The 9,013-nt window shown below is 38.4% G+C and overlaps 1 pseudogene; it reads left to right on the top strand.

Annotated features, from left to right (window-relative positions):
- The window catches only part of LOC119327695, a 4,082-nt pseudogene extending 1,991 nt beyond the window's left edge, over nucleotides 1–2,091 (top strand).
- The last annotated feature ends 6,922 nt before the right edge of the window (nucleotides 2,092–9,013 follow it).

Below are 9,013 nucleotides of genomic sequence, written 5' to 3'. Positions count from 1 at the left end.
AGGGCTGGCCCTGCATGGGGTAGTACATGGTAGGAACATGTCCAATCGCTTGGTACTAAGGGGAGAGATAATTTCGAAACTCATGCATAGAAGCAAACTGATAGCTTGTATAAGACCAATAAAAGCTATGTACATGTCATTCTATGGTTTGAGATGCCATATTACTACATACTAGAGTAACATGAGCCATTCAAGACAAATAAAGGGTATTATGTTTTATCATGCCATCTATCAGTTGTTGTGGAAGTCCTAGGATGACATCTGATCTGTTCAGGAATGGAACAATTGTTAATGTTGGATTGTTCACTTAATGCTTGCAGTGCTGCTAATATGATGCCTTATGGTTTAATAAGTGGTATTCAGTTTCATTATTAGTGAGAGTGAAATTACCATATAACCATAGTGATGCCTTAAGTTTCCTTGTTCATATCTGCTAACAGGTTGGCTCAAAAGTGGCTGCAGTCTCCCGCAAGACAAATACAACAACTCATGAAATTTTGGGCGTGCTGACAGAAGGGAAAACTCAGATAGTATCTTTCTATCAAATATCTGCTTTTGCTAGTAGGCTGTTGATCTACACTTTTCAATATTTAACTTTAGCATGGCTTCTTCAGGATCTTCTCTTTGGCAAATAATTGCAATTTGAAAATGATGTGTATTATGTATGATGTCATGGAGTTCTTGTACTCCCTCCGATCCATATTACTTGTCGCTCAAACGGATTAGATCTAGCACTGAAATACATCTAGATACATCTGTTTGAGCGACGAGTAATATGGATCAGAGGTACTATTTTATTTTAGCAAGCTATTTACTGCATTTAGAAATCTGGTTACACCTGTGGTGCAAGTACATATTTTGGCTCATCCAATCTATTTTATTCTATGGAAATTAAGAAATTTATATGTGTAATGTAAAGCATTAGTTGTTTTCCCATTATGATACATTAATATCAACTAATTATGACCTGCTGTCCAAAATGCCTGTCTGGACCATGTTAAAAAAAATCTCGAAGTTTGAGTTGTTTCCAGCTGATAAAATTCTCTGCGGTGCTTTTTTGATACCCCAGGTCTCATGTTAGGGCACCATGGGTTTCCTCATACGGATGTCACTGTTCGTGTGGAGATTGCCTGGAGCTCAGTTAACCTCTATGATTTACTAATAGTAATGTTTGATGTCAATAGGCATCTGAAAATGTAAAGTCTCACCATCTTTTCCTCTCAGGTTGACCAGCCATTTTCAGTTACAGTTTATCTCAAGGTCATGATAAGCACACTGCTTAACCATTTGTAGATTTGTGCAGGCCTGATTCCTGGATTTGAGCGGTACCCCTTGGTCTGCACTATGATTTACGTTGCGTTCCTTTTTTCATATGCCTGATTAAAATTGCGTGGAATGTTTCTTAGGTACTTCATGGTTTCTAGACTAAAAGGCAAAGGAGTGAAGGACCTTGTACAATACTTGATGGACCAGGTATTGATTTATTCCCAACATTCAGTTTACCCTGCTAAATTGTCAAATAGCTGTATTTTCTTTACTTGTAAACATGTTTGTAGTGAAAAATAAGAAGATTCTGAATTTCAAGGAAGTTGGATGCTGAATTTTGTGTGTATATTAATCGTTAGATGGGTACTGTTTTGTAGATTGAAATGTCCATCTTGTGTTATGTTTATCGTCCTATGAAGGCAGCTGCTTGAGTTAGTATGAATAACTTGGCTATAATTCTTTATAGAATTTTATAGCAGATATAAAATTTAAGACTGCTTGCATTTCTTGTTCCACCCAATCCATCAAATTGACCAATATCAGTTGCTTAATGAAATGATCTACTTTATTTGTATGTTTTGATTCTTTGTGAAGTTCCTGAAAAAAACACTTATTTTTCTTTGTTGCTGTAAACTGAATCCAGGATCTTGTGAAACACTATGTTTGGTTGCTAAGTAATACCATTAATGATTGTTTATTTGTATTGACCCTTTCTGCGTAAGGGGCAATGAGATATTCATGAACCAGCATCAAGTGAGGAAACTGATAAAGATTATTATTAAATTGGGTCAAAAGATGTCAATTGAACTATTTGTTTACACTTTATGCAAGACAACAGTGAACTGCAGGATGGTAAGTAAGAACCTTGTAGCCTTCTTTTTACTGCCTGTAATGAGTTGTGTTAGATGACAATATCTGAAGCTTTTTTATTTTGTAGTGGATCCTGAAGCAGTTTACTCAAGATTACCTCTCAAACTACATGATTGGCGGCCGGCCATCGCAAGGGGTTGGACTAGAGTCCTGCATGCCTTTTGCATCCAGTAGAGCACAATAGGGCCATTCCGCTTCACCTTGTTCAACAACTGGAATGTCTGTCGCCTTTTTCTTTACCATTTGTAATAGTACAAGTATAGAATCCTGGTACATTATTCTTTATTTGGTGCTTATGTAATTGTTAAACATAACTATCTGTGAATCGAATAATGCATTGGTTGTTTGAACCTGATGGATATGAATAAAGCTATAGCCTACTTTCAAGTTTAAATTAGGTATAATTTTAAATAGCAGCAATTAAATTAGGGCGAAATTACGTTGTGCAGGTCATTATCGCACACACGGTTGGTAAAACACAAACTTTTGCGATACACACTATAATTTGAGACGGTTCACAGAGAGGAAACGTGTGCAAGCATGCACACAGTTGTCATTTACAAAGCATGTGTGATGTCAGACACTATCACATACGGTGCAGGAAAAACTAAATGTGTGTGATTGTTTACCTATCGTACACGGTTTATAATCATGAATTGTTTGTGATGTGCCAGGCATCGAAAAACTCTCGTGCCTAGAATCTGCCTAAAAAACTCTCGTGCCTGGAATCTGCTTGGTTTTAGGCAGAACCACAAAACTTCGACTACGATGGCAATGCGAGCACAAACGAGTAGCAATGATGAAGCGTTTGGGATATTCGAGATATCGGAAACGATTATATAGGGACAATTGTATGCATGAAGGCTCCCTATCCCCGACGGTTTCTGGGTCGTGTGGGAAGGACCCTCCTATCGTCCACGCTCACTTGACGACGGTTCCAAATGCCATCGCGGAAAGGGGTTAAAAACCGTTTGTTTAGAACCGACGCGCACCATTGTCTTCAAATGGTTTCAATTCTAACTCAGAAGATACTCTCACAGAGTGATTCCTCGTGTGTCCTCTCTTTCCTTTTTGACACTTGTTGACAAAAAGGGGGAGAATTACATCGAGTGATAGTTTTATTGGGATTTGCAGGGTGTTTTGCTTCAAACTTTCATTTGGTTTTCGGTCGAATAATTTGCTTCAAATAACTTATCACACCGCATGTGGTGCTGAAACACTCGATTGTCATGTAGTGTTAATAACCCCCACCTGCAATGCTATTTGCTTTGCTCTATTTGTCTGCGGATACTTTTAAATATGTTGTTGTTGTGAATGATTACCACAGACGATTATCTATCTTACAGGGACACATAAATCCTCCTCAAAGAAGAACATAGAATCATCAAATGATGATACCATGTTGTGATTAGATATGCTCCGACTGCTATCTCTCATTATCTAACCTTGCTGGAAGATAAAGTCAGCCTATGCACAATTGCCTCATTAAAGGCTATCTTTTTTACTGTCAAAGTGTTTTTCCTCAAAGATATCACTTTCTTTCATTTATTGCAGGAAAATCACCTTCGAAGCTTATCCACTCTGAGCAACGAATTATTATTCGATCCTGCTCTAATCATATTGAATATCTAACATGTAGGAAAACTATATCTCATGTGGATCCAAACTGTGTTCTGAAAAAACCTTCATGACTTATCCATGTCACAACTCTCACAATGTTTGTTTCACATCTAACCCTTCTCGAAGTTTTTGTGACAGGAACTATCTCACACACTGTTGAGCGCATTGAAAGAACTCTAGTATGAAATTTGTTGTCAATGACACTCATACGAAGAGAAATATATTTTCCCCGAACCGAAGCATATCTTAAGGGGGAGAATATCTTATCTTCATAATCTTCTCTCATCTTTCATTATTCCTCGCATTACATTACATTCATTATCTATCATTCGATGTGACATGTTTCGTCAACAATCGTCCAAAAGGGGTAGATTGTTGGTGCAATATCTGCCTACCTTGTGTTTTGGAGATTTTTTTACAGAAATAGGTATGGACTAATTTGTTTGTAGTGCACATAGAGGAGAAGTCCACACACAACCGAAGAGAATGTTGTCTCTGGTGCTAAGTTCAAGGAACTTCACCGAAGCATATATGCGATGTAGAGAAGAACGAGCTATATATGTTGAAGTGATAGAGTCAAGAAGAGGAATGTGAAGAAATCGACCCCTCGAAAGTTTACTGCTGAAGCGAAGCTTTTGTTTCAGTACCGTCGTCCGAAGAAATTGACTACAACGATTGAAGTCAAAGACAAAATGAAGACGTAGCATTCATTTCGTTGTTCTTCTTTTAGTCTTTCGAGTCATAGGACTTCCAAACTATTGAGAGGGGTATAGGTTCTCGATGCTTATATCAACTGTGATTCTTAGCCACAACCTATGAAAGTTGTCAGAGAAATCTCTTTGTGCTCCGAGCAAATACTTGTTAGTAAGAGACTGTGATCTTCTTCGTCGCAAGAGATTTCACTCGGACCAAGGAGTTAGCATTTCTTGCTTCGCAAGGAATTTACTGTTGTGCTCGAATCCGACTGTTGGAATCGTGTCGTTTGGCCATTGGCTGAAGCTGATGTCCAATTTGGTCATTTCCCATCTGGGAAGGTTGCGGCTATAAATAGACACCCCGCTCCAGCGTTATCCGTAGGCTGCTTCGCTTGAGATTTTTGAGAAGATTGATTTGAGCAACCCCTCTCCGAGTGATTTGAGTTTGAGATCCACCGAGAGAAAACCAGAGCCCAAACTTAGGTAGTGATTTGGAATCACAACAGTTCTGAGTGAGAGTTCTTGTACCTGTTATTCTTGAGAGTTGCGCACTCTATAGACGGATAGGTTTGGCTTCGAGTGTTGAAGAGTTGTTGTCTTCACCAAGCCTGATCTTCAGCAACCAAGAGTGATTGCGGTTCGTGAAGGTCAACCGAAGGTTTGGAGATCACCGACACGGATCTCCCATGAGTGAAATCAACCTGAGTCTGATCAGCTCTGCGTTGAAGGAGAATAGGGTGAAGAGAGTTTATCTTCCGTGTTAAGTCACAGCCCCTCCAACCAGACGTAACCCTTTGGCAGAAGGGTGAACTGGTCTACCAAATCTATTGTCGCCATTGAGCACCACTGGTTATATCTTCTCTAATGCATTTCATTAAGTAGTTTTCATTCGTGCTCTGTGCTGATAGATGACCTAATCTTGTATCTTCTTCTGAGACCCTCATTATGTATATCTGAGTTTATTTCTATCATTACCCTTGTCTATATTCCTTCGTTGCCAGGCGTTATCTTTGTTTTACTTGTGTAACCTTTCAGTTGCATTTCTCTCAGTTTCAGCTATGTTATGTCTCATTCTGTTACACCTGTTTTCTTGCTGCATAACCCCCATCGTAGTTAAACATATTATCCATCATACCCGTTCCGTTGTTAATGCCTTCATTGATGAATATGCATCTGACGAAGAAAACCGATTCAGTGCATTTCTCTCGATACTCTATTCCGCTGTTGTGTTTGGATTAAGTTTTAAAGCTTTCGAAAGAAAATTTGAATCTCTCATTCACCCCCTCTGGTCGATATACTCTCGGTCCTAACAAGGGTCAAGAGGGGTGGTTACTGTGTAGGAGAGGCGAAAAGGAGGCGTCGTCGTTCCTTGCATTCGCCGCCGGCCAGGCCGCAGGTTCCCTCCCTCTCCGGTCGCCGCTCCGGCGATGGAAGAGTGAGGGAGCCCCAGATATATGGTTCTGCGTGTAGATAATAGGGTAGGTGTTCTTGGCGACGTTGCAGAGGTGGTTGTCGCAGCGTTGTGGTAGACTAAGTTCGCTAGAGCTCTTTCCCCATTACAGCAATGTCGTGTGCGGCAGAGTCATCGAGCTTCCGATGTCGTGGACTCCTGGATTCGTCGATCCGGTGAGTATAGGTATCCAAGGTGCGATTTTCACGGCGGAGGCGATGGCCAACTAGTGGATTTAGGGTTCCTCGATCCCATCTTCGCCATGTTTGGCTGTTCATGGCCTTTCTTTGGGGGTGCTGGGGGAGGCTCGGTGCGGTGTTGGTGGCTCGTCTTGGCTGTCTCCGTTTCCTAAGTGTTCTAAGGATTCGGGAGTTGTGTTGTCCTCGACGTGGTCAAGCGATGGCTGGCCTATCTCTCCTTTTGTTGTGTTGTTCCTTCAGGACCGAGGTTGAAGACTTCCCGTCCGCATTTATTTCGGCTGTAGATATCCAAGGTCCCACCGGCTCTAGAGGGAGCGGTGGCGGCGGCATGCCGACAACCCGCGGTGGTTGGAGGGGCAGGTTGGTTCTCCAGAGACTAGTGTGCAATTTCCTTGTAAGTTGGGGTGCTTTGTACCACTCTTTAATTTCAATATAACTTTGTGGTCCTTTCCAAAAAATAAAAGTGTTTAAGAAAAATATAATAGCCTAGAAAAATGTTTAACGTGTATCATATATTTTTACTTGTATACACTCATAATGTACATTGCGTATTGAAAGAAAGTAGACATGTACTAAAAAGAAGAAATGGAGAAAGAACTAAAAAGACTAAAACCATTGTAAATCAGAGAAAAATGATGAAGAAACACCAAAACCCCTCAAAAAACAGTGAAAAACAAAGAAAAATGAAACGAATAGAAACAGGAAGAAATAAAAAAACTGGTCGAAACCGAAGAAAAACTAACAGCTACCGAGGTGTACATTATGAGTGTTTAACGTGTATCATATATTTTTACTTGTATACACTCATAATGTACATTGCGTATTGAAAGAAAGTAGACATGTACTAAAAAGAAGAAATGAAGAAAGAACTAAAAAGACTAAAACCATTGTAAATCAGAGAAAAATGATGAAGAAACACCAAAACCCCTCAAAAAACAGTGAAAAACAAAGAAAAATGAAACGAATAGAAACAGGAAGAAATAAAAAAACTGGTCGAAACCGAAGAAAAACTAACAGCTACCGAGGAGAATGAAGGCACTTCCTATAGGTCATTTTGCAAACGGGCGCGTGAAGCTGCAGTGAGCTGTGCCGGCCCATGTATATCTTTTTTCTTCTTCTGTTTTAATGTTAAAAAATGCACCCACAGGAGTTTGAACTCGCGCTTGGTTGCATCGACGCCAACACAGTTACCATTGGGCCATCGAACGACTAGTGCTTCATAACTTGCTTTCTTACTTTTATTTGTATCTTCAATCGTGAGAATCCTTTGCTTTTGGGAAGCTTCCCATGCCGGTTTTTCTCGGTTCGCTGGTAGATTTCGGGGCGGTTTTATTCGGGTTTTCTTATTTATTTTTTTATTTTTTTTAAATGTGTGTTCTATTTTTTAATGATGAAGTGTTTTCAAAATTTTGAACTTTTTTTCAAGCGTGATGAATTGTTTTCAAATTCGATGGATATTATTTTTCAATTTCGATGAGCCTTTTTTCAAAATTGATGAACTGTTTTCAAATTCGATGATTTTTTTCAAACCCAATGGACTATTTCAAAATCGTGAACTTTTTTAAAAATTTGATGAACTTTTTCAAAATCGATGAAAATTTTCTCACAATCGACAAACTTTTTTCACTTTTGAAGAAACTTTTCGTATTTTTGAACTGTTTTAAAATTAGTGATTTATATATTTTTGTGAATTTATTTTTAGATAATTAATACCAGATATATAATACTCTCTCCGTCTCAAAATAAGTGTCTCAACTTTATACTAACTTTAATATAAAGTTGTACTAAGATTGTGACACTTATTTTTGGAAGGAGGGAGTATATATTTGTGTAGTACTGAAAGAAGGATCGAATAGATATATATATTTTTTGGTCAGCGGAGAAGGAAGACAACTGGGTCTGGTGGTAGCAGTGGTAGCTTGTTGGTGGTCATGTCATGATTTCGAATATCTGTTCTCCCATATAATACCAGTGATCATAATTTTTTTTGCTTCAGCAGGTTGCTGGGCCGGCCTAGTATGATGGCTCTGCAACGCCAGCAACGCCAATATAACGGGGTTTTCCTATTTGCCGCTCGATGCGGCAATTTGCCGGACCGACGCACAGGGGAGATCAAACAAGCATTCGGGATGGGCCGACCTATTTAACATTTCAGTGATTCCGGTTTTGGGAACTTTCTAGGTGGTTCCCAACCAGTTTTTTCCAGTTTTACGAACATTCTAGGAGGTTTTTGAACCGGTTTTCCTTCTTTTTCCTTTTCCCATTTCTTTTTTCCTTTTTCTTTTATCTGTTTCATGTTTCCTCTTTTCTTTTTTCCTTTCTTGTTTTCCAGTTTATTTCCTTTTTTTCAAAAACTGTTTGTGCTGCTAATAAATTGTTCAAAACTTCACAAAATGTCCTCGTTTACAAATTTTGTTCCTAAATTTTGAAAATATTCATGCTTTTCAGAAAATGTTCAGAAGTTCAAAAAATGTTTCTTTTTAATTTTTGTTCAGAAAATAAAAAATGTTCTTGATTTTCAGAAATTGTTCAGAATTTGAAAAAAAAAATGTTTGCTCTTCTAATTTAGTTTGGGGATTTACGAAATTTTACGAAAAATGGTCTGAAATTTGAGAAAATATTTGCTTTTTCCAAAGTTTGTTTGGAGTTTCAAAAATTATTCAGAAGTACAGAAACGTTCCTGGTTTTTCAAATTTTGTTCAAAAATTCGAAAAATGCTCATCAAATTCAAAAAAAGTGTGTCTTTTAAGTTGTTCACAGTTTCAAAAATTGTACACATATGGAAAAATTGTTTGCTTTTCAAAGTGTTGTTCAGAGTTTCAATAAAGTTCCATTTTTTCCAAAAATATTCCTGTTCTGAAAAAGGTTAACATTTTCAAATTTGTTCAAAAATCTCCCCTTTTTTCTAAATT

This window comes from Triticum dicoccoides, chromosome 7A (assembly GCF_002162155.2).
Source record: "Triticum dicoccoides isolate Atlit2015 ecotype Zavitan chromosome 7A, WEW_v2.0, whole genome shotgun sequence".
In the NCBI taxonomy this organism is placed as follows: Eukaryota; Viridiplantae; Streptophyta; class Magnoliopsida; order Poales; family Poaceae; genus Triticum; species Triticum dicoccoides.
The sequence above is the reverse complement of the archived record's forward strand: the minus strand, read 5'-3'. Positions and strand labels throughout refer to the sequence as shown.